Source organism: Mustela erminea, chromosome 13, assembly GCF_009829155.1.
Source record: "Mustela erminea isolate mMusErm1 chromosome 13, mMusErm1.Pri, whole genome shotgun sequence".
Taxonomy (NCBI): Eukaryota; Metazoa; Chordata; class Mammalia; order Carnivora; family Mustelidae; genus Mustela; species Mustela erminea.
The window spans coordinates 81,712,159-81,738,727 of NC_045626.1; positions in this window are offsets into that span (position 1 = coordinate 81,712,159).

Consider the following 26,569-nt stretch of genomic DNA (forward strand, 5'->3'; position numbering starts at 1 on the left):
TTTCTAGTATTCAGTGGACAGAAGAATGACTTAGGAGCAAGACTCCGGGCTTCTCACTGGGAGGATATGCTGCCTCAATTCCTTAAGCCTGAGAAGCAATGGCTTGGCCTTGGCCTTGCTGCTCAGGTCCCTGACTTAGACTCTTACCTACGGTGAACTCGTAGTGGAGGTTCCACGTGGACATACAACCTTCAGTCAGCCTGAGGGTGGATACCCTGGGAAGGTAGGCACAGATCTAGACAACCAAATACATGCATGTAGTCACCCACAGGGGACCAGCCACATTCGGGTCTGCCTCTTTCATGGCATAGAAGGTGGTCTGTCTTGGTGAATGACCCGTGCACCCTCAGAGGAATGCATTCTGTTGCCTGAAACGCTCCCAAGTGCTCATCAGATTTGGCTGACGGGTACGATGTAGTTCAGTTGCCTTTACGGAGTGTTCTGCCTGCTGGCCGGTCAGTCCCTGACTGGGGGGTGTTGAAGTCCCCACCTACAGTAGTGCTCTTTGCATTTCTCCTTGGCATTCTATCCATTCTTGCTTCCCATGCTTGGGTGCTGCTGTGTGTATACACACTAAGGATGGGCCATTCTTACAAGAGACCCCATCCTCTGCAGCAGTCTTTACCCCGATAACTCTGAATTGTGCTTTACCTGACACCTAGCTACTCCTTTATTTATTTATTTATTTATTTTTATTTTTTTTTATTTAGTTATTTATTAATTATCTTTATTTGGTATTTAAAGTGCTTCTTGTAGATGGCCTATAATTGGGTGGCTCTTCTAATAAGGGCTAGGTTTTTGCAAAGTCCCTGGGCTGTGGCAGACTCCCTTCAATGGTACGTTAATGGTCCATAACAAGTTCACCCATTCCCCCAAACTGGGGAGTTCTGCTTTTGGGGGGGTTATGTCCCCTAAACAATACAGAGCAAAGCTTATTGCATGTACAGCAGTTCCCCTCCTGCCCTTATCTATGGGGGGATAGGTTTCAGGGTGCCCTAGTGGATGCCTGAAACCGTGGGTAGTCCCGAACCCTATTTCCTTCATAGACCCACTTAGAAGGTAACTCAGGTACAGTAAGATGAACAAGAGAACAAGGATGCTCATAAAACATGACTGGCCACAAGAGATCTTGTGCTGTATTTACCTTGTGGTGCAAGTAGACAGGTGCCTGTGTGTGAGAGCGGTGAGGGATGGGGCACTGGATGGAGCCTTAGGCCACCGTGGGTCTTCTGACCGCACATCAGAAGAAGGATCCTCTGCTTCCAAACCAGGGTTGAATGGCAGATAGCCAAGGACCACCATAGGTCTGAGCCGGTGCTTCTACCACTGTAGGATGGAATCCCAAGAAGGGGAGTGAGTTTGAAGAGTGTGTTGTAGGTCAGTCTACTGGCTGTCGCCAAATGGCCTTCCAGAAAGGGTAACCTATACCCCTACTGCAAATAGTACCCTTTTTATTGGAGCCAAAGGCAGACTGTAACTGGGCAGTCAGCCAGGGAGTTGGAATCCTTTTGATAAGGTATCTGGAGTATTCAGACCCCAATCCTATCTTGTTGGCAAGCTTTTTAAACTTCAGTTCACTGTCCCAGAACCATCCCTTTTGCCCTGCCTACAGCAGCATCCCAAGCCAATTCCTAAATACCATCCTAAATCACATACATGCACATGTACCAAGTCTATTTCCAGGCCATGGTCCTCGCAAGATACATCCAGATGAGCATTATGTCATGTCAGGAGGAAAACCGGAATTTGGTTTAATACTTAGACTCCTATTACTCTGAATAAGTTCAAGTCTTTATCCCCTGCCATGGGGATTCAGCAAACAGTTAATAATAACCCCTGTCTCTCTAATCCATCCTATCCACCCACCCCGCCACCCCCCACCATGGAAGGGTATTTAGAAACTGCACTCCACTAACAGGGAAGCTATTTGGGTGGAATATAACCAGGGTGTTAAACCAAATTGTTTGTGGCTTTGGAATGCGGGGCAGAATTTTTCACAACGGCTTTATCTCTATCCCTGCTTGCCACGAATAGGTCATTCACTTATCTGGGCTATGAATGCGTCCCCATCTCATACGTCCATCAAACCTTAAACCCACAGCTGCCCGCCTCCCCCACTCCCGGCAGATTGCACACGCGATGCTGCAAAGGCCTCAGTCCTGGGGCCAAGTGCTTTATATAACTCCACGGCAGGGGCTCCAACCAACTGAGTTTTCAACAGCTCTGCGTGGCACCCTTGCCTGTCTCTCAGTGACAAGCCAGGGCCTTCTTCAGACATTTTCTCAGAGTTAATCAGATGGCATCAGTGGGAATGTTTACAGCTTGCTGCCACTTAGGGAGTTTTATCAGAGCCCTTCTAATATCAGCCCCTAACCCTAGGCTGATAACAGAACAGGAGGGGGCAGGGGATGGACGACAGCTTCGGGAAAGCTGGCGAAGACCAGAAAACAAGATGTCAATCTAATCTGAAAGACCTCCCATAGGGTCTCTGCTGGTGGGGTAGCAGTTTGGTCTGGAAATTCTTTTCTGGGCGTGACCTCTCTCTAGTGACAGACAGATGCTTGGCATCTAGTGCCCTTGGTCCACTCAGTACTTGAGGACCTACCAATGCACCAGGCTCTGTTTCTATGGTGATAAGATGTTCTTTCTCTACCTATTCAGAAATGTAGTGGGCTGTGACTTGAGCTTGAATACTACTTCTGCCTCTGTTACAGGACTTCAAGCAACTTCTTTCTTGACCTCTTACAGAGGATCTGTCTTAATGCTGGGTGCATACTTAAGATCTAGTGAAATAAGTCAAGCAGAGAGAGTCAATTATCACATGGTTTCACTTATTTGTGGAGCATAACAAATAGCATGGAGGACAAGGGATGTTAGAGAGGAGAAGGGGGTTGGGGGAAATTGGAAGGGGAGGTGAATCATGAGAGACTATGGACTCTGAAAAACAACCTGAGGGGTTTGAAGTGGCGGGGGGGGGTGGGAGGTTGGGGTACCAGGTGGTGGGTATTATAGAGGGCATGGGTTGCATGGAGCACTGGGTGTGGTGAAAAAATAATGAATACTTTTTTTCTGAAAATAAATTAATCAGAAAAAAAAATCTAATGAGACCTGAAAGCCTGAAGGTGTGCTTTGACCTTACCATCCCCGGGAATCGTGATTCTTGACCCAGACTTAGAACATATCTGAGCTGTACCAGACACCTTCAGGAAGAATGGGATAAAGCCATTAAGAAGGAAAAGCCAAAAGTAATGAGATCAAGAGGGGCCCTCTTTGAAGCCTAACTAGCTTTTACTTTTGCTGGAAAATAAACCATTTATCTTTCACCCTTGAAAGAGTAATACTCACCTATTACAGATATTCAATATTAGAGATTTTTTTGTGTGTGTGCTAAAATAGGCAACCTGCAGTATTGAGTTGTGGATTAGCCATCCTATTAATCCCGGGAAGATTTTCTGGTTGCATATACAGAGTCACCCTCAATGATGACAGTGGTGGGCACCCTGGTGACACAGGTAGCCTTGGTACCTGGTACAGACTGAATATCCTGCATTTCTAAAGCGCCAAAGGCAACTATAATGCATTGAAAGTCAGTGGGCATTCCGAAGTCTTGTGTTGGATCCTCTGAACAACAGGAGATCTGAAACAGACAATCAGCTAGACACACATGAAGGTGCACTAGAAAGCATCTTACTCACCCAAGTTGGTGATCTTTACCCCAGGCACCTAAGTACTTTTCTGAGATGATGGTGGTTCATGGAGCTGGAACTCTAGATGCTGATACAATCAGCTCTGCTGTCTTGATCCCACAAGACAGGTGGTGGAACTCCCGCTTTGCAAACGAAGTTCACAAAGTCAACCAGGGAGTGAAGGGAAAGAAAGATCCAAGCTCAAGCCTAAAGGCTGTTCTATGTACAAGGCAGGTAGGGTCTATACAATCAAAATGCAATGAAAACTCATCAAATGATCAAGGAAGCAGACTAATGGAGGTTAGAGCATGACCTGGGTGAAAATTCTGGTAGCAGGGAGAAGGCAGAGGGTCCCTCAGCTTGGTTCTGACTTGCTTCTGCCTCTAGCTTGTCACTGTGCCGTGAGTTCTGGCATCTGATCAAACTCCATCTTCAGACTAGACAAACTATTCCATGGGTATGGGTCTCTGGAGGGGGGAACTATGGTTACGGTCTGGGACTCCTATCACACCCACTTCTCAGTAGCTGGGGCTGCCAGCCTGGTTGGGTGGATCAGTCCACTTTGGTCTTTGCAGACACTAGTTTTGGCTTTCTCCACTCCTTTAAGGCAGGTGTGCCATTTTTGCTTATTCTTAGCTTCTTAAACTTCTAAGTCTCCAGTAATTTTGATTTTTTTTTCCTGCACTAATCCTTAATTTAAGACTTGGCAGAAGGAAGAAAACCTATCATTAGTCTGCCATACTTAAGTGGAGGCTCAGTGGCCTCCTTATCTGGTACTTGAATTTTTAAACTTAGAATACTTGATACACCTAAACCACTAGTTGAGATTCAGAGCCTTCTAATCATCACACTTGTATTAAAATCTATTGATTATAGCTCATGAAGACATTTCAAAAAAGTATGCTTAAACTTTCTAGTAAGACTTCTGCATCTCTTCCCAACATGGTAATCAGATGAGTGAAGGAAGGCCGGTCATGGAGCTCATGAAGATTGAAGTGGAGGAATGAAAGCTGGAGAAGTAGAACTTAATGACTAGTTCGTTTTCTTTTTCCCTAAAAATTATTTTTGAAGTGTAACTGGACACGATTCATCCAGGACAAACTGGGAGTGGATATTTCCAGTCTTACCTGCTCAGGGGCATCAATAGCTACTTTAACCTGGTCACCAGGGGGCATCTAAGTAGCCTTTCAGTCAAGGGACTGCCATATAGCTCATGGTTCCAAAACGTCAGTAGGACTACCCACGTGGAATGGGTACATGCTCACAGGGAAGCCCGTAGACTCAGCCCACAGGCAAAGCCCTACTGAATCCTAACAGTCCTAGTTAACCCTACACGTGCGTGCCTTCCTGGGGTTCATTCAGATGGAGCATAAATCAGTGAAAGCATTTGAGGGGCTTTGGTTTGTTAAAATCTAGTGTGATCCAGTTTGATATTTCCCCTAATCCATGCCAAGTGTTTACGCTGAGGCTGTTAGCTAATGTAGACCTGACGTCTTACATTCTAGAGAAGGGGCTAATCTGCCTGTTGGTTCACTTTCTTTGAGGGGCTCTGTGTGTCCCAAGGCAGCAGTTCTCACCAGGAAATCTGTCTTTGACTTCTGTTGGATGGTCCTAGTTTTGAACTCTAAAACCAGTTTGCTTGCAGTGCTGGTTGTGTTTTCCAGATGTGTAGAGGTGGAGATAGGCATGTAAAAGGTTATTGAGGAGTTATAGCCTTGAAGGGGAAAAAGGGGGTGGGGAGAGCAGGATTGGGCAGAGGGAACCATTGGACCATGACGTCTATCTGGCTGATGCCCCAAAGAGGGCTTCTGGTGCCAAAACTGCCTACTAGAGAGGCCTTGCATTAAGCTGGCTCTGGTACCACTTCATGTGTTTCCATATCTGCCATACTTCTCCTATAGACCAAGAGCTACTATGTCTAACAGTCCCTCCTTCAATCTTCCTTAAAATACCCACAACTGGACATCTCTCCTTAGATGTGGACTCAAGGATACTAAATATAGGGTTGCTTGATTTAGCAAAAATCCAAGATTGTGAATGCTGCTTAAATCTTCTCTGAAACCTTCTAGTATAAAGATATCCCAAATACTGCATGAGACACTGTATTTGGCACCCTCCAATCAGAACGGAGAAAGCAAACACCAATGTTCTAGAAGTTGTAATATCGAGAGCCCAAGTTTGAACTAACTTTGGCAATAATGTGGTTGACATCTGTTGAAATCAAAGGTTTTAAGTCTCCTCTACTTCATTAGGAAATTTTTTCCCTAAGTTTTGGTCTATCCCTTAATCTTGGTGAAACTGACAAAGAGATTACAATGGTCTGTACAGTTCTCAGGATTGATGGTGTAGTTAATAAAGCAAGGTCTTCATCTAAATCCCTGGTCAGCTACTGAAAAAAGGATGTCCGTTCTGCTGTCATCCCAGGGGATGGAAATCCACTAATCTTTGCTCAGGTACCTCATGAACTACATTTCATCTCCAAGGATATTCCTCTCCTCAGTTTGTTATTCCAGGAACAAATATGGCTGCTTACAGTGTTCTGCATCTGGGTTCATTCTAGAATTTCCTAGGATATGTCCTAGTTTATCGATAACTATTCTATTGGCATTTCTCCATTTCTAGCCATGAAGGGGTCAGCAGGTGCCTGAAGTGGTTGTGTTAGCGTTAATACCTGGAGGCTTTAATCACTAAAGCAAAATTCTTACCACTTTATCTTTGTCTACTCTAGTAGCTAACCAGGATCTGATAACCAATTAATGATCTCATAGCTTAACATCGTACTGAGGTTAACTACTTAATTTTGATAACTGTAATGTTAGGTGTTAAGGAGAAGCTGGGTCAAGGATATATAGGAACTTTGTACCGTTCTCCTGACTCCATGTAAGTCCTCTCCAAAGACAAGGGTTGGGTGTTAAGGATGTGGAGAAAAAGAATTTCCTAACTTGGGTCTCTGCTCAGAAGGGCACAGCCTGTTCTGGAAAGCTGGCCCAGTGTCCTTTTTGACACACGGTAAGTAAACATCCCCCCCCCAACCCTAAGTGAGTAAAACCTCCTGCAAATCACTTCTGCTTCAGGATATGTTCTCCCCCAATATTTATTGTTACTGGGGGGGAACTCCCAACTGAAAATCCAGGAAAAGCCCACTTTACCCAAAAACTCCTGGGTAATGTCACCATGATGCCTATTGCTGTCCTGTGTCTCCTGATGGGCTGTACTGGGAAGGGCATGACACCATTTCTGCAGCAGCTTTCCCCAAAATGCAGAGCATCCATCATGAACACCAGAAAAAGCCTGAGGGAAATTCTACAAAATAACAGACCAGAACTCTTAAATCATAAAACCAGGAAAGACTGAGAAACTTAGATTGGAAGAGATGGATACCTGGTCATTAAACACAATGTGGTATCCTGGAACCATCAAAAAAAAAAATTGTGACCATGGATCATGAGCCAGCTAGTTAGCTTGGGGGACCAGAAACCACCAGCTCCTGCTGGAACAGGATGGGCTTTCCTCTAAGGGAACGCATGTGAGAAAGTTTCTACTCTAACAAGCAGTTTAGAGTCCAAGCTAGGCTAGACCCAGGCAACATTGTTGGATGTTCCGAATCCTACTGTGAACAAATAAGCCAGAATCCTGGGACTAGCCCAGGTCAGATGAACCACTTGTTGAAGACTCCCATCCATGGGTCTGACTCCTTTGTCTTCTGTCAGTTTTTACTTCTTGGTCCCCATAATCCTTCCATCATTTCAAGTTCTTTCAAAAACTTTAGTCTTACTAAGGACAGGCTTGTTGTCCAATCTCCACTCTCTGAATTCTTCACAGATGTACATCTCCTTCCTCCTGGTCAGTCCAAGATCCCAGGCCAGCCTCCCTCCCTGGTGGATGAAGCTTTGGGGGAAATGAATTCTCCCTGGAATGAAGCTCTTCCTGCCCATCTCTCCCAGTGCAAACAGCTTGCTCTGGCTCATCCTTTGCTCTCAAAATAGAAATGAGATTGTAGATTTGAATGAAATCAGTAACTGCTGTGGCTGGAAGGTAGTTAAGGAAAATGTTGTTCAGGGCTCTAAATCAGTATTGGATTTGTCTGAGGATTTTGACTACTGCCCCTTCTTGTATTGCCTTGCCTTATCACATGTTGGGGACCTCTGATTTCCTTTGGGGCTCTGTAGGTTTGGGTAGAACAGATGGCAGTGTCTGGTTATTAACTTCCTGGGCTACTACCATGAGATGGCATGCTGACTTCTCATTAGAGACCCCTACATAGGTAGGAAATCAAAGCCTAGACATGAGAAACCCACCTGCAACCACACAGTCATGTACCTATAAAGACACACTCTTGCCCTGCAGGTACTTCCTGGATCAAAACACTGGTGACACAGTTGAGACTAGAACTGGAGTCTGACTTGTCCATGACCATCAATTGTGCAAAGTAAGCATCACTATGTCAGGCACAGTGGGTCAGACTTGCCACCTTGGCACAAACTAGTGGGAAGTAGCTTTTCTAGGCAAATGCCAGGCCGTAACTAATGACCATTCTCTGAAGGACAGGCATGTAATACTGAAGGGTGTGTGGCAGACCTCTGACCTATAAGAGGTCAGAACTGTAGGCAGTACACTTAAGCTGTAAAGGGAAGGATGGGTAAGTCTTAACCAGCAAATGGTGGAGAAGGGAGTGTTTCTAGACAAATGAGCAGGACTGGAAGGAAGCCCATGTGGCAGGCGTGGAGAGAGATTGTAGGAGAGCCAATATGATGAGGCTGGAAAAACATGACAGTGGCGGTGGCGACTGCCACGAGGTGTAGACAGCAGACATCTGGGGATGAGTCATCAGAACCAACTCAAGGTCAATGAAGTTCTGTGAAATTGACAGCTCCTCAAATAGGAAAGTCTTGCCAAGGGGGAAGTTGCTCCAGGACTGATGCATTGACAACCCCCCCCCCCACCCCAGCTCCAACTCAGTTTGGCTCAGGAATTTGACCTACTTGAATTTGACCTTCAAGTTGATCTCATTAATACATCTCCCGAGTGGATAGCTCTGAAACACCAATGACAAGGTGGTGGGAGTTTTAAGTTCATGGGACCTCACATTTTGGCCCATAAGGTGAACAGTTTAAACCGGAAGTCAGCTGAAATCTAAGCTTTGCTGTGGGTTTAAGACTGAGTTGGAGGCCGATCAGGTTATTTGGGCCCCACCCCCTACGGTCCGGTGGAGACCCCCCACCATATTCTCTGGGCTGCGCATCTACAAAATCCACGTGGTTTTCATTTCTTTCCTAATGGATTATTTTCTTCAGTCTTACATCTGCTTTGGAGATGTTTTTCCAGCTTGTTTTCTCTTGTTAGAGTTCTCTGTTCGGTTGGGTAGACCAGTGTTTCCCAATATCTTCCTACTTGTGTTTCCCACTGGGAACTTGCTGACCTCTATCCAAGGGTCTGCTGGTATCGTTCTTGGTACAGGCTGAACTGCCCTAGCTCTCGGTGTTCTTCTGTATCCTTCTGAGATTCATGATAACCTAAGCCTGTGGCAGGGTGTCTGTGATGCTTTCATGGATGAGAAACCTGCTCAGAAGCCAAGTCCCTCATCTTGAGTCCTGCTTGCCAGGACTGCAGCCCCTATCCCTCCGGGTGTGTGAGTGGATGGATTCCAACCGGAAGTCTGACCTTAATTGTTTTGGTAACGTCAACTCTCCATGGGCTGGATTTTCTTCTCCAATAATCAACTGTGCTGTCAAACCCTCTGTCTTCTGAACAGTGTTTCCTTTCTTATAAAGGGAAAGTCAGACACATTTTTATGACTTATAAAACTAGAGAAGGCTAGGGCAAGATGAACACCAGGCCGATCCATGGACCAAGTGGGCAGGGGTTTGGGAATGGAAGTATGGGAGATGGCCAATTATGTCTTCACATTTCACAATGATGTGTTGGAGGTGCTTGCTACTCTTTTCTGGAAAACATTTGAATTAAGGGTGTAAAGATAAAACATAACTAAAGCCAAGACGTGTTGAGCTTATGTTAACGGTCCCATAGGACGTCCCCGGCCATAGGAGCCCCCACCAAGGGCTATAAACTTGGTTCCAGGCTTCCTATTGGCCAACAGCAAAGCATTCTAAGGCTTTATTTACTATTCAGTTAAACTCAAGTCTGCTCAGAAGGAACAAAGATCCTCCTGATGCCAACACCCATAAGACCTATCGATATTCCAGGCATTGAGCCGGTGTCTTCATACCACCTAATGCGGAAGACTTGAGGTAGGTTTTACTGTCTCCATTTTACAGTGGAGGAGACCAGCTCAAGCCCCCATGTCTCTGCAAGAGCCCGCAGTGAGGAAAGGACAAAATCCCCAGTTCCAAGTGTGCGGAACTCAGAGCCCATGCTCTTAAAGCTGCCTCCCTTGTTTTGCTAGGAGCTGGGTTCCTGTAAGTGATAGTATGTGGTTTTCTCAAATGGAGTCCAGACCAAGAGCTTCTAGAAAGAACATCCTCCTGGGAGCTGAAATGACTGGCCAAGTATGTTTCCTACTGGCCTAGTGTGAGCAAGGGGCCAAGTCCAAAATGCAGCAAAACACGTGAAACTATCTTCTGGGCAGTCCTCAGGTTTCTAGCGCACAGCCCTTTGATCACAAGGGAGAACTGAAGCTTGTAAGCCCAGGGCCACCTCCCCTGAGTTTGTGGCTGGTATCTTAAAGGGTGGGGTTAGGCATGTGCTTCCTTTAAAAAAAAGGACATTTCCTGCCTGTATCCTATTAACATGACTCCTAAATTCCAAGCAGTCTAGAAATTCATAGCTTGAAAAGGTAGTCTTAAAGGACGCTTGTTTTTGAGGCCACCCCTGGGACGATCTGAGGCTGCCCAGTGGCTTTCTACGGTGTTCCACTAGCACAAAGCAAAAGGGATTCTATAGAACCCTTGTGTGCAGTTGACTTTCTGTATTTTACTCTAATGCAACTTTTCTGTGAAACTGACAGGGAAGAATGTGAAGAATCTCCTGTAATTTTCCCCTGATTCACCAACTTTACACTTTTTCCCCTTTGTCTTTCATTCTCTAAAGCTGCCTCTTTCTGAGCCATTAGAGCAGACTGGAGCCCTTGGGCCCATTCACTCTGCCCTTAGTGTGCATCTCCTGAGCATAAGCACAACTTCTTAGGCCACAAGAGGAGATCAAAATTGTGTAACAATCTGTAATCCACAATACATAATACAATTGCATAAATTACATATTTTCTTCCTGTGTCATGAAAGTCTGCTTTGTTCTTCAAAACTATAGCCATGGATGTACCATAATTGAGGGATATTTAGGGAGGTTCTGACCATTTCTTGAAGCATGGAGCGTACTTCATTCAGTGAAACAGCCCCTCCCCGGACATCACTGGCTCATTCATAGTCTTCATATGAGGTCCTAGGCTTCTCTTGGTAGCTAAAGGAGATTTGAGCAATGTCAAGGGCCTAGGGAAGTGTAGATATTAGAGGCTCCATAAATCTTAGGTGGTTGTCCTCTGTAGGTTTAGGTCTTCTGACCTGTCAAGTATATGACCAACAATGGACACAGGCCACCAGAATATGCCTGCACTTGATCTTTCCTCCATATTTATCCAGACCTCTTTCCCTTCACTCAAAAGCCTCCCAGCCCCCCCTGAAGTGACCAGTCCTCCCGTTGGGACTCCCAGTTTCAGCACTGATCGTCCATGTCTCAAGTGAACAACCATCTAGTTTGCCCGAATCCCGCCAAGGCTTGTCACTGGCTAAAAGCCATTATGCCTCTCCTAAACTATCCTGCAGAGGACTAACCTCCCACAGAATTAGGAGCCAGCACAGTGGGGTGCACAGTGAAAGTCTAGCACCCCTGCCTGAAATGCTCAGGTGCAGAAAGCTCCAAGGCAAGATGTAAGAATGCATGAAATTAGCATCCCCTCGGTGCCTTCTTGAGGGAGGGGACACACAAGAGTGGGAAGGGGCTGGTCTTCTCTAAGGGCCTGGGCTTTGGTTGACCAGCATCCGATTTGTAGCTCTGCCTTGTCGTGTGATGTGGTGTGTACATCCTGACTTTTCAGCCTTCCTGTACTCCGCTGCCCCCGCCCCTCTGAACAAGGATGACTGTGCGCCTCCCAGAGCTTTTAGGAACGAGCATGAAGGCAGACGCCAGGACGCTGCCCGTATGTGTGGTAGCTGTAGTCATAAAAGGAGAGGGGCCCTCCCTAGGACCTGAGGGAATTTGAGAAGCCTAAGCTTGTGTTGCGAGACAATGATCTCCAAGTTGAATGTAGTTGCTAGAGTGCTCCGAGCTGGACCAATCCAGGGCCTTGCTGATGGAGGGCCGCGGGCCGCTGTCTTGTGGCTGGCGCAGGGGCTGTGTGGAGAAGTGGGGGTAGGAGGCCGAGTGCCTGGGCTGCAGCTGTGTGCCATTACCCTCAGTTGGGGTAAGAACCATCCTAACACTGGCCACTTGTCCATATAGTTTTATTGCTTTAATCCCACAATACTAGCCAGGGCCAGACCCTGATAATATATTTAAGTAATGAGGCCTGACAGCGCGGCCTGCCGTGGTGATTAGAACACACCTAGCAGAGTGCGAGAAGGTCCAAAGGTGAGGCTCTTAATCCCTTGGCAACGCCTGCAATTGCGAGATGGCAAATGAACAGAACGTTTAGACCCAGAGTAGAGCCATAAGTAATTTCCAGTTGGAAGCCGCGATCGGGCCTAAGTAGCCTCGTGTGTCCAAGAGCACGAGCCTGAAGCACTCTTCAACGGTTGGGCAGGTGATCGTTTTTTGGCAGACACTGGCTGGCCTGGACACTCAGCAATTCCATGCCCGAAGATGCTCAGAAGTCAATCTCTCCAAATACCTCCTAGGACTTATTAGCAAAGGATTATGTTTAATCCTTTAAACCCCATTAGAATGAAGTGACACACGTGTGGTAAAATTCTGAAAGCACTGTTCTGTAATGAAACATTCCTCCAAGGAAGAAATCTGAAATCCTCCATGGACAGACCGATCTCTTTCTATGTATCAAAACAGCTACGGGGCGCCTGGGTGGCTCAGTGGGTTAAGCTGCTGCCTTCGGCTCAGGTCATGATCTCAGGGTCCTGGGATCGAGTTCCGCATCAGGCTCTCTGCTCAGCAGGGGGCCTGCTTCCCTCTCTCTCTCTCTGCCTGCCTCTCAGTCTACTTGTGATTTCTCTCTGTCAAATAAATAAATAAAATCTTTAAAACAAAACAAACAAACAAAAAACCAGCTACAGATCTCTGCTTCACACTGGCTTAATCATGGACTTCTGGCGATCATTCTGTGTTGGTCCATGCGGAGGTCTTTGGGGTCCTGACTTTCTATCAGTAGGGGTTGCCTAATTGAAGGTGCTCTAGCTGACATTCTTTCTGCAACAAGAGCTACAAAGCTTTCTTTTGGCTCTCGAACCAAGGCGGGGTGGGGGCGTGCACCAGGCTTATAGGTTTGGATTAGATTGAGTATGTAGGGTCCAAGTTCAGGGTCACAGACTGGTTTTTGGAAGATCCACGGTTGCAGGTATGGCCACAGAAATCTATATGGAGGCTGAAAGCTGAGCCTAGGTATCTTCTCCTGCACTACATAATTTCCTAGATTAAAGGTGAATATAGGCGGATTATGGTCACTAAATGGAGTCCTTTAAGAATATGCCTCCTTGGTTAGACTGGTCCCAGAACACACCTGAGAAGCCACTCCAAAAGTAGAGGAGGGTGACTTCGTAGGTGGTTCCTTTGGGTTCTGTGTTAGGAGTTAACTGCACACTTAGCTGTCCCAATGTTTTTGCTACCTCATTAGGGACCCTGGCCCCGACTCCCTGGGATAAATCCACACTGGCATCCCGTCTTACAGCTTAGACAGGACCACAAGAGCTTCTTTCCTGGAAGCCCCTGCAGGAGTGGGTTTTGCAAAAACATCCTGAAACAAATGTAAAACATGGGTCACTATCACAGGTTGGAAGAGTTTGTCTATGAGGTCAGCCCAAAAGACCAACATGTGAGCGACAACGCGACAGGAAGACAGGTGCATGATCTTCCTGCAAGACATGGCATACCTTAGTGGCCAGTCCACAGGGGTCCATGCTCAGAATGCTCTAGTTTTGCAAAAGAGCTTATAACACCCCCTTTCTCCCCAGAATGCTGAAACGACCACCCTCTCAGGTCCCCTCCTTCTCGGGAAATCCATACTATGGCTCAGTAAACTTTGCTTTGCTGCATATCATTCTTCGGCTGGTCTACCTCTTTATTCTTGAAAGCAGCCTGGCTATGGGCACTAAGGGAACAGAGATCCTGTAATGTCACTCTTGGTGAGCCAAGAATGAGAGAGTCCTATATTCTAGAAGTGAATTTGCTAGCTTCCTATGTCCAGAAGACTGAGCAATCTTGTCCCTTAGAGCGAGGAAGCTTGCCTGGACATCGTGGATTTGGGTTAAATCAGAACTTGACTGAGCAAATGAAACCACAAACTCTGGTCTAAAGCTCTGGGTTCAGCTGTTGATGGCTGTGTGACCTTGGGCAAATGCCTAACTTCTCTGAGTCTTTTCCTTTACCTCTAAAATGGAGATCGATTCTTGTTCTCTTCTGAGAAATGCTAAAGCAGAATTAGACTTGAAAGAGATCTGTTAGGGGAGATGCCTGTGAGGTGAAAATGTTGGGGGGAGCTGTGGGTTGGGGGGGACCCTCAGGTGCAATTCATAATACCCGTCAGATCCCGGAGTAAGAGGGAGAAAGTGGAAGTCAACTCCAAGTCTCAGGTAGCCTAAACTCAGTAAGGCTGTGAGGGGTGAGGGGGTCCTCAAGCCATAGTCTCAGAGGTCTCTCTGGACTCCAGAAAAGGGTCCCTTGCCTCCTTGTTCCAGCGGGGCACAGTCACTGGCTGGGAGCAGCCCATGGGGTATAATGCCTCTGCAAATGCGCCCAATGGCTCCCTGACCTCAGCGGCTGGGCCAGTGGTGAACTAAGTATCTAGCAGATGCCGATTTGAGAGTTCTGGTTCCAAATTTGCAACAATACCATCTGAGTTATGGAGATCAGCAGTGTATCAGAGGCTTAGCTGGTACATAGTTGCTCTTGAGGAAATGCTCTTGTCTGGAGGAGCTGTTCTAAGGTCAAGGTCTATTTGTTTGCCTGTGTGAACTTCCACACATCATTGCCTCTCTCTGTACCTCAGTATTCCCACCTGTAAAATGGGGCTACCCATTTAAGTTACAGTGACCTTGGCACTCATGTGAACTGTGCACGGGAATGCAAGGCAGGTTGTGCATGAAGCATAAGAGCACCTCTCTCGGATTATGGCCCACCACTGCTACCAAAGTCCTCACTTCTGGTCAGTCTGAGAACCCTCCCGTGGTGGGAGCCTGCACCTGCATTTCCGGCTCTTCTCAAATGAGAGTCAACTTCTGATCTCTATATTTGCTGTACCTGGGCAGCCTCGGGTCATCTCCCTCTCAGGCAAGGAGTCCCAACTGTGTGTCACATGCATGAACTTGCCAAAGAGACATGGTAGAGCCCTTGGCTGTCACCTGAGCCGGCCTGGTAGGGAAAACCTTCCCGTCTGAGCAGGTACAGGACCAGCTTCACAACTGCAATCTGGGGAATCCCAAAGAGGCAAATGCTTCGAGCTCTGTGCTTGTTTGAATGTGCTGATGTTAGGTGGTTGGTAAGAAATCTTGAGCAGCAAATCTGGGTTTTCATTTTGCACCAGGCTCAGCCGGTGATGCATCCACCCAGGACCAGCTGCGGCGTTCAGGGTCCCAGGAAGAGCAGCCTGTGCCTCCAAGGGGATCAAATGAGGAGAACAGAATAAACAGCCTGTGCACAGAATTAAGGGAACTGACCAGGAAAGGCCAGGCCCTTGCAGGAACTGGGGAGTGTCTGCCACCCCTGGTTCTTGCCTCCAGAAACCAGCCTTGACTGCAGGAGGAGAGCATCCCATCCCGACAGTGCCTAGATGGGGTGAGGGAACAGGTCACTCCCAACACAGAGGTCCTGAAGAAATCAGGAAAAGTTCCAGATCTTGTCTTCTGCTGCGCATTTGCTTCCAAAGCTTTTGGCTTGCTGCTCCAACAAGCAAATGGCTGGGAGCCCGAGGGGAGGCATTCATGAAGGTCAGCCCCTGGGGCAAAGGCTGGGAAGGGCAAAGACTGTATTTGCAGATGCCAAACGAAGGAAAGCAAAGACCGGGCAATGCAGCAGCTTCTAATGTTATCCGTCCCCTTCTTAAAAGAAATCCAAGGCTCTGTCCAGCAGTCTAACCCAGTCGCCCCTAAACAGCATGCCCAATCCATCGTTCCCCTGAGCAATGTCAGCAGTGCCCTGGGATTCAGACTTGCTTTCCTGAGGCAGGAAAAAACCTTACTAGCTAAAAATTCCTACTTCTTGCTAAAAAGTTGACGCTCTCCAGTAGCTATCATGAAGTAGCATTGACCGAATTTTCCAGATGAGTCCTACCTAAATCTTAGGCTTCAACGTGTGATAGAGTTCTCTGCTGGATAAACAAGGGGTTAGGGAACCATAACCGTAACAGGTAATGGTGTACTTTGATTGGACCCTACATATATTCCAGAAGAGAATAGAGATACCATGTATTTAGAAACGGTCTTCTCAAGGCCCTCATGACACCTGTCTTAGGATGGTTCCTTCAGAATTTTAGGGATAACTTTCACTTCTTGGCTGTCTTAGAGCTAAGGCTCTCTTTGGGAAAAATTCTCACAACATTCACATCACTAAAGGGAGGTTTTTCTTGGGACAGTATTTTTTGCCTTCAGATTCTACAAAAAGATGCCTAAAGTTTTCCCTGAAGGGGGTCATGTCTAAACAAGGCTTGCCATGTATAGGGGTAGCACCTGAGAGATGACAAGCATTTGAGAGGTGGGGTCACCTTCTTTGGGCCTCGTAGAAATTGACTGGATTGCTTTACTTCACATGGCAGTCCCCCGTCCGAGCCCTCCTTTACTATAGAAGAATCCTTGAGAATGAACGGTCTCCTACCCCTCCACACCTGCCACACCAGCCCACGTGGGACAAGGAGTAAGGGAGACAGCAGACAACTTGGGCAGGCATAGGAAGTCACAGCCAAGAGAGCTGCCATTATCCCAGCTCTCAGGACCCCAGGGGGCAGAGGGATGGCTACGAAATCAGGTGGTCCCCCCCCCCCATTCCCCTGCCCCGTGCATACATCCAGGGTCCCAGCACTTCCTGCCACCGCTAGGAAGCAAAAGGGCTCAGCAGTAGAAGTCCGCTAGCCTTCTGCTAGGCTTCTCTCCCCCCTCACCTCACTCATCAGCGGAACCCCCCCGACAGCCAGCAGGCACCCCCTAGTGCATCAGCCCCCCACCCCCGTGGCATCCTCCCAGACTGGCCCGCCCCACCCAAGTGCATGGCCGCCATACCGCTGGGGGAGCGCACATCTGTCGTCTCTGAACGCCATCCACAGGAAATTCATTCATTTCCAACCTGCTGGCAACGCATACGGACAGCAAGGAGCCCCAGCTGTGGGTGTGGAAAGGCTGCAAGGGAGGAATGATTTCCCGGCCCCAAGCTGCCGCAGAAGGAGAAATTGAACACTTACTTGTAATTTCCCTGCTGAAGTCTGCCGGAGACTAATCTAAATAGGCATTGGGGCTGAAGGGCAAGGGCGCTGGAGGCTGGGACTCCTTACAGTGGCCGCGGTCCGTCCCACCCCCACCAGCTTGGCTGTGGTCGTATTGTATAAGCCTTGCTGATTCTTGGAGCAGCGTCCTCGCCTGTGGAGTTGGGACTTCAAAGTCCAACTGGAATCTGGGTTTGCCTCTTCCTACAGGGCCCTGGACAAGGTTTCTAGGGCTTTAAATTTCAGCCTCCTATAAATGAAGATCGTTGCAAAGATGAGAACGTATATGCAGGGCACCTGCCGGGCCAGCGAGGTTCCCTAATGGCTTGGGTGGCTTTTACATTCTTGTTGGTATTTGCGATGCTCCTTCCACCTTCTTGGAACCCCTAGAGATGGAGAAGTGGTGGGATGCATGAGAGCAGGTTGCTCAGATGCCGGATGCGTGACCACAGGCTGTGCACCTGTTTGGGAGGGGGAGGGAGGGTTGGGTGTCAGCAAAACTGGTCAGGTAGGAGTTGATCTGAGTTCTTCCAGAACAGGGGGGTGTCCCACAGTGACACGGGGGAAATGCCAACTTGCTGACAGCCTGAAGGCATGCAATGTGGTGACAAAGCTCAGAAAGGCGGGGATGTATCTGCCTTTCTGAGCTTTTACTACCTTTGTAGCTTCTCAGAGGTTCAGAGCCCTGGAGATTTCGGGAATCAAACCCCAGCAGTGTGACTCCTAACTTGACCCCCTTGTAAAACAGTCCTCTGTCCTGAGTTGTTTCCCTAAGGGAGCTCTCCTAGCCAAGAAACCTTCTGGGATTCTGACACTTTCATCCCTAAAACTTTGAAGACCCTTTTGTCAAGGGAGTCAAACCATACGCCCCCGACTCTAGTCCCCACTTAGGACGCGGACACCCAGGGGGGGGTGGAGTCCCACTGGAGTCCCACTGGAGATGGGGACTTTGTCAGGAAGTAGGCAGGTGAGCCCAGGGCCAAACTGGGTGCTGCCTGTGAACATGGCTCAAAGCGTGGCTTAGGAGTCAAGAATGGCTGTTGGAAGCTCAGACTCTCCCATGAGCTGGGTGGCCTCAGGCAAGGTGACTGCTCCCTGAGACTCGTGTCCATCTCGCCGAAGCCTTTATGAGTCTAGATGATGTCACAAGTGGAAACGTTTGACAGGATGGCTGTCTCTGAGCACTTTGAAGGCTGCCAAGGCTCCACCCATCTTCTAAAAGCTATTAAAACATTGGAGTTATTCTGCCCTTGAGAGCAAGATCCGTCAAGCCATACAAAAATTTAGAAACCTGGCTGAACTACCAGCCTTTCAAATCCTTTCCTTGTGCTCAGAACTGTGGCTGAGAGCCTATCTTTAATGTCTTGACCCTTCTCCACCTATCGTGGGTGGAAGGTGGTGGACAGGGGACACGGAGGACCCCTGCTGACCAGGCACTCTTGTTTCTGTCAATGCACTGAAGGGAGGTGTTATGTTACTTTGTACTCTGTCCAGTAATTGCTAAATCTAAAAGAGCTGTGGCTTAATCAGTTGGTTACTAAAATCTAAAGGCAGTCCATATAGGACTGGCATCATCCAAGACGCAGGCACCCAGGTTCCTCCAGTCTTTTTGCTCTGCGGTGCAAGGCCTACCTTTCCGAGGTCCCCTCGCGTTGCCAGATGGCTGCTGCAGCTCCAGCCATTGTCTAGATTCCAGCCAACAGGAAGGTGAAAGGGATCAATAAAGACGTGCCTCCTTTAAGAACGCAACCTGAAACCTGAACTCTCAAATTCCACCTATATCCTATGCTCTAGAATTCTAGCAACCTTGCCCAAACCAAGTGCAAGAAAAAATGGTCCTATTCTGGGCACTTCTTTTAGCAAAGGGCAAGAACTGATATTCTAGGTAGGCAGTAGAAGCCTTTGGTAGATGGTTTTGCAGTTCTAAAACCAGTGCTGTCTTCTGTGTTCTTAGGAAGCTGATGTAGCTCAGCTACTTTCATACCTGTAAAATGGGCACGCTATCAATTGCATGGTCTCTTAAGGATTGATCTAGATGCTAGGAGTGTCTCTCTAGTTCTAGCACCCAGCTCCAGCTCAGGTCCTTCCAGAGTCGTGCACGCTGGCTTGCACATTCTACCACATTTACCTTTAGTAAAAACCCCACTCCTTCAGAAAGAAGAGTCTTCATGGAGAAATGTGAGTTGGATGTCGACATCTGGGCCTGATTTAGGAAGTCTTTGAGATGGATGCCTTGCAAAGAACAATGCCTTTGTCAGAGGCTGCCAGCATCGTAGGGACACTTAACTGCTAAGTACAAACAGCTGTCCCACATCTGTGGGATCCATTTTCAACAATTGTATACAGTAGACAGTGCTGATAATGAACTTGGGTCCAGCAAGGCTGCGTTCACTCAGTGTACAGACCCGAGGGTGCTGCCGGGGGTGCAAGGTGCAAATGCTGATCCCAGATAATGTTGGAAGCCCTGGGAGGGGAGGGTCGCTCTGCTTTCAGAGTCTGTTTCTGGGCCAAGGGGAGGAGGACCTGGGCTGCCTTCTCTATACTTCCCTTGGTTTGTGAAATGGGGCAGAATCCTATGGCTTCCAAAGAGTTGGAGAGCCATCCCCCCATCCCCAAAGAACTCTGATGCAGCCAAGATCAGTATCGTGAAATGCTAGAGCAGAAAGAATCCATAAAACCACCTGATCCATTTCCCTGTCTGGGCAGGAAGACGTACTTTAGAAGTTTGACAAATATCCATCCATTTTGTGGAAGAAGATCCCATTTTATGTAGCTATCTGTTCTTGTCCTACTTATGACCCCAATAATAGAAAGTGCTTAAGTTTCTGGTGAAGGTCTCGGGTGACTGGAGAGACATTGGGTCTCCTCGAGGTTGAATTTCAGAGGCTTGCTGGGAGCGGTTATTCAACCCCACCACCATTCCCCCACCCCCAGGGAAGCCCTGCCCACCCCAGTAATCTGTGCAGGAAACAGCCCTCCTTTAGCTTTTACAGAAGCTGCAAAGACACCATCCACTCCTCTTGCAAATAAGGATGTGTCTTTTGTGTATCAAGAACTTGAACGGTTGTCTTCAAATAGGTAAATTGGAACTTCTTTGTTTTAAGCACACCTAATATGCCTTAGCATAAAAAGAATCCTTAGATGTTAAGATGGTTTTCTAACTGTCCAGCAATATGCACGTCCCTTCGCGTCCCATTTACACCATCTTAAAATCACTTTAGTATCCGTGATAGGCAGTAGGATCTAACGTTGTCATTATAGACTGCGACCAGATGGTTGGAGTGAGAATCCTGCCCGATCGCTGATCTGCTGGGGACTTTGAGGCACAGATGTGCTAAGCAACTCATTCTGGTCTCTTAGGTGTAAATGAGACACAAATAGTACCTTTCAATCCTCAAAACGCTGAAGTAAGAGCTTACTCTACCGGGTTTGGGTCTAAACACTTCCCTGGGGTTGAAAAAAAATTGTTTCTAGAACACAGGGGTCCTGTGCCTGGCCCCGTAAGACATTGCTGTGAGGAATGGCTTGAAACTTCCCTGTGCCCATGAAATGAACAGTGGGTGTGGAAGTATGTCGTGTCTCATTGTCTGTAGTTACTCCTTTCTGTCTTGCCAAGGAGAGCAGTTTGCTAGGCCACGCCAGGAGGGGTTATTAGCCACCTCTCCTCTCAGAATCACTGAACATTATTTCCAGAAGTTTCTGTATAAAACCTAGAACTTTAGACCAGCAGAGAAATCAATTTCAGTTTGCTTAAATGGTGGGGGCTGGGGAAGGAGAGAAATATCTAAAGGCTTGCTAGAAAATTCCAGAGTTAGGAATCCAGAGGCAGAAACTGGAGCCTTTCTGATCCCCGCACAGGGTATGTGTGGGCACCTAGGCAAGGGCATGCGAGACTCAGATATGGTTTCACCAGACCTGTTTTCTCTCCCCTCTCCTTCCCCAAGCTTTATGCTCTCACCAGACCTTTAAGAAGGCAAGAGAACATGGACAGAACTCCCAGCAACAGTTCTGAACTTTGCTCTGGTGGGGGCATGGCAAGGGCTGATGGGCAATGACCTGAACCTGTCCCTGTAGCAGAGGGGGTAGGGGCCCAGCCTGGTCTAAACACTGGGCTGGGGCTGACTTACTATGGAGTGACATGTGCTCCTTCTGTCTAGAGGTGGGCCCCTGTTTCCTATCACTTACAGGTTAGGACAGGGTTCAACCTGCGGATGCCTTCAGCAATGGCGTCCTTCCCCCAGCTGCTCAGTCGGTTCTGGTCTTTCTCTTTGGATTCTCCCACAACACATCCAGCTGTAGGGGCAGACTGCGGCCTCCAAGGACAGCTGGCCTTCCTTTGTGGTTCTTCAAGCTGGTCTGACCTGAAACGTCAGTGCACACAGCCATCGCCATGGGAGGGGACTGTTGTGTACCCCACACCATGTGAAACCGGGGCTCCCTGGGTCACGAACCCGGCGGGAGCAGGAACAAAAACCTCCTTTCTGCAGTAAACCCTACTTCCCAAGGCTCTTCTGACCTGGCTCTGGGCTGGGAAAGATCCATGCCTACAGTCCCAGCTTCCCGGAATACATGATCCCCTTCTCTAGGAACCAAAAAGAGGCAAGTTGAAAGCTCTGACCTCTTGGCCAGCACAGTCTTTCTCCATACCTCACTTTCCTAGACTCTTCCATGGCTTAATTTCCTTGGGTAGAAAGTCTCCCTTTGGAAAGACTCCCGGAGCCTTCGCTTTGGGGGCCATATGTAACCCTATTGGAATGTTCCATGGAATCTGTGCTTCACAGTTCTCCACACCCCTCCCACCGCAGATCAATATCTGGCACAATCTGGAGACAGAATGGGGTAAGAGGCCCTGGAGCTTTCTTCGATCCTAGAAAAATTTAAGGTTTATTATGAATGTGTTTTCACTTGACAAAGCTGCCCAGCTGGTAGGACTAGTTCATTTAGTTCATGGTGAGCCTCCTGCTTAGAATCTTCTAGAAAGTGAGTTCATTGGTGTGCTTTTGTTTTTGGTTTTTTGCTTCCCTTCTGTGGGCCCATTTCCAGGCCACTGTCCTACTGGGACCGTGTCCTTGAAACTCCAGCTTACCCTCCACTTACCTCCTTTAAACATCTGGTCTCAAGGGAAGGTCTTCTCTCAACAGCTAAATAAGATGCTCACTTCACCAAGCCTATTTCAGATGAGTTGATAGAGCCTGTCCCCTGTATGGAGTAATGCCCCAAGTGACTGATTTCAGGAGAAACTACCTTGGGGAAGCTCGTTGACTCTTTTCTGTGCCCTTCATCTTCTGGTGCCTCTGCCCTCATCAAGATGGAGCCTCTGGGCTCACGATCAATTAGTTTTGGGGCCATGATGAGGGACCTGAACAAAGCTGGTCATAATTGCTCCATGCAGGCGGACAAGTAGCATCTCCCGAATCTGGCCCTAATGAGCCTGAATCCCGAGTCCAGAGTGCTCACCCCCAGCTTGACCCCCCGTGGAGGTGATTACCCCTTCTCTGCCACTTTAAGAATGGAAGCAAGGATGCTTGGCTCCCCTAATGAGCGCTGACAGTGGCTCCAGCCTCTGGCTTCAGGAATGAGGGGAGGGCGGGGGCTTGGAAGCAGACCATCTCTTGAGTGTCTCCCCGCTGACCCAGGAGAGCAAAAGTCTGTTTCCCTGCTGCTAGGGGGGCACGGATGGGATCCCTATCTCCAAAGAAGAAAGGGAGCGTGGTGTTGGTTTTGCATCAGCTCCAAAAAGAAAGGAGGGATTAAACTCAAATGCCTAAAGCAATCAGTCACAGAGGAGGGGCAGAGATCAGGGGAGCATTCTTTCTGAGGCTAATATGAGTGGACAGCTTGTCTCAGATTCCAAACCTACTACCCCGGGAATGAACAGAAGCTGATGGGAGTCACAGAACCCATCTCGGAGCCACTCCTTGCCCTTTTGTGTCTAACCTCCTTCCCCACAAGGGGGATCTGGGGCTCCCAACATTGGGGGTTCCCCAGCTGAGCCGTGCCTGGTCTTCCTGTCATTTCTTCCCTTCATTCTCCCCACATCTATGTCTGCAGGGGAGGGGAGCTCAAGCTAATGCTCTTGGCTTTTGGCCTTTTAGATACTGAGCAAGTTATGAAGTCTGTTGTGAACTTGTTCTGACTTCCCTCCAGCTGCCAGACAGGTGGGGCTGATGCATTTGGACCACTGAGGACCTCTGGAATCTTCTCTTGGAAAAGAGTGTTGGTTTCTTTGTACTCACCTGTACCTCCTAGACTTTGAGTTCTTAAGCTTGATTTCCAGATCCATCTGTGGACTTTCTCTAGAGGTATAAGTCACAAACTCTTCTATATTTGAATAGAAACCTATTTCTTGCTCCCCTGCAGTCCCATGTGTCCATTCATGGTCACCAGGAGGAATGAGCATAGGTTCCCTTGTCATTTGGGGACCCATTTGGTCATTTTTGTGGCCCCCATCTCCTAGAATCTTGGTGTCTGAACTCTCCTGTTGGAGTCAGAGGGGGACCGGTGTTCCACTGCCGTGTTCGCATCATGAAGGTGCCACTTGACAACTGAAGCTCCTTCCAGCCTGGGGGAAAAACTGGACTTTGAGGTAGAGCTCACCTCCCATTTAGAGGATGAAATCCACTTAAGAAAAATGTACCCTAGGGTACAGCAGACCCTGTGGACAATGTGTGTTCCCTGACCTCATTCTAAGACCACATCTCATTTTGAGGCCAGAAATTCCTTGGTCCACTGGGGTCAAGTATCCAAAGATTAGAATGTGTCAAAGAGTCTTCCTTCTCTCTTTGAGAAGTGTGTCCCCGGGGTGCTAGATTCTCCTTTCCTTCCTGCTCTGTGCCGGCTCCCCAGAAGCAACTGCTTCCTTGCTTAGTAACTTCTAGGCTGTTCTGGCTGCCAGTGGAATGTTTGGCCACCACCACCTTCAGTCCAGCAGGTGAGGAACAGGGGCAAAGTCTTCCTCCTGTGGAGGCCTATGGATGGATGGAGGGTCCTCTTCAGGCAGGGTGCTTGCTGGCGGACAGGTAGCTGTAGCCTTTCTGAGTCTCCCCAGGAGTCAGTGCAGGCTCCGAGCCACTCTGACCCTCCTAATCTGAGGACCCCAGCGCTCAAAAAGCATCCATCCCATGCTGATAACTTCCCTTTTTAAAAGTTCTTCTCCTTTTACAAGAACAGTCTTCATGCTGATCTTGGCTGAAGTCAGCAGTGATTTTTCTAATTTCCCCTCAAGACAAATATGGAGTCCATTCTGTACACCTGGGGCTTGGAGGTCTTAGCAGATGGTCATGACAGCAGACTATAGGAAGCATTGTTCAGGAGGCCCTGGGTTTGGGAACAGGCTGGTGACAGAAGTTTCTCTAAGCATTCTTCTATCTGTCCTACAGAGCAGTTACATAGCACTAAGAAGACCGTGCTGGTTCCAGGAGGTTGATTTTGGAGAAGAGTATTTTCAGGAGCACATGGCTCCAGCTGAGGATGGAAAGCCTCCCTGCTTTTTCTGCTCTTCATTCTTTCAGGGAAAATTGAGGCACATGGAGACCGGGCCCATGTCTTCCTCCCCAACCCCACACTGTCTTTGAAGCTAAACTATATCCGGGCCAAGGTTAAGATTTTTCTGCGGGATGGGTCTTTGCCTTTTGGTCCCACGGAAACTCTTGGGACAATTGCCTTCCAAGAGGCGGGCCCCAGAATTTGCTATCATGAATGCTAGTACAGAACTACCCAGACCCAGGCCAGTTGGCTTTCCCCCATGTGGTCCCCTAGTTGGGCTGAGCTTAGTTTATTTTGGGGGAAGATGATCCCATCATGAGAAAAGGGTTCCCCTTGAAAAACCCTTCTCTAGATAACTCCTGAGACCCTCAGATTAAAGCAATGAGTAGCCACCCACCCAATCAAGTGTTAGAATCTATTTGAATGCTTATAAAAACCATCTATGTTGCTAAGACCCTTCACATAGATCTGGAAGCACAGATGATGGCTTCAAGGTCTACCTCCTTTCCAACTCCCTCCCCTCATAATCATTCAGAAAATGGGATTCTTTATTCCAGAAAGTCAGGCCTGGTAGCCTGTGGCCACTGGTCAGGAATGGATGGTACTTCCAAGGTTGCTTTGTTTCAGGTAAAGGAGTTGGCGAGGTGGTATCAAGATCTTTCCACAGGATCTTTTTTTGCTGTAATATGGGACTTCTCTCCAATGTTTCCTTGTCTGATGTGTTGTCCAAGGAAAGCATTTGATAACCCACATTGGAGATTGGGACTCTAAATCCTTTCTGCATCTCCTGAGCCAGGCCCCTTTGGTAGTGTGTCCACAATGACATTGACCTAGCCAGTCCAGGCTGCCCAGTGTTGACCTACTACCAGTCTTGGCAATGAAGTTTAGAGGCAAGACCTTCTGAATTGAGGACCTAAGTTGGGTGAGAATATGAACCATGCTGACAGAGGAAGAGTATGGTGAATTAATGAAAGGTGTAGACATATATCTGGAAGGCGTGACTATCCTTAGAGCATGGATATAGAGCTGAAACTGCCCTCTTCCTGGGGTTTAGAAGAGGTTGGATATGATCTGCTTCAAAGCATGGTTGATGTCTCCAGAAAGGAATTCTCTAGTATCTTTGCCTTTCGCAAGCCCAGCTAGTATCTTTATAATCATCATCCTGAACTCTAGTTCTGACATCTTACTAATGTCCATATTGATCAGGTTCCTGGCAGTTGGTACTGCCTCTTGTTCTTCTTTGAGATGAGGTTTTCCTCATCTTTTTTGAGATGAGAGAACAACCGCAGGCACGATGGGAATATAGTGGTCGTTCTACTATTTGATCAAGTGTACTTCCCAAGGGACCAACTGTCAGAACTCAGGGGACTTGGGTCCAGCACCCCCCAAAAAAGGAATAAAATCTACCCTCCCCTTGTCCTTAGTTTCTAGAACTCCCAATAAAGAAAGGGGGGGAGAGTGTTCTCATAACCCAGAGAATGCCGCAAATTCCACCGCACACTAAACACAATCTGCCTTGTCAGCTGCCCAGACCCTGTCTCTAGGGAACTTGCACTCTATCTGTCTTCACTGAGTCACCGTAGTTAATAACGATGACCTCGAATCTCCCCTTTCCCCCATGATGAAAGAGCAAAATGCCCTTCTCTTCCCAAGTATGATTTTAACAAATGCTAGCTATGTACCCGTGTGTGACGATGCCAAAACCTGTGTTTCTCCCCTTCACTCCGTAGCCAGGAGAGAGGGAGCCGCTCTCCCCCAGTGCACACTGCCAGGAGACGTAGATATTTACTGAGCCAAAACAAAAAGGAGATGG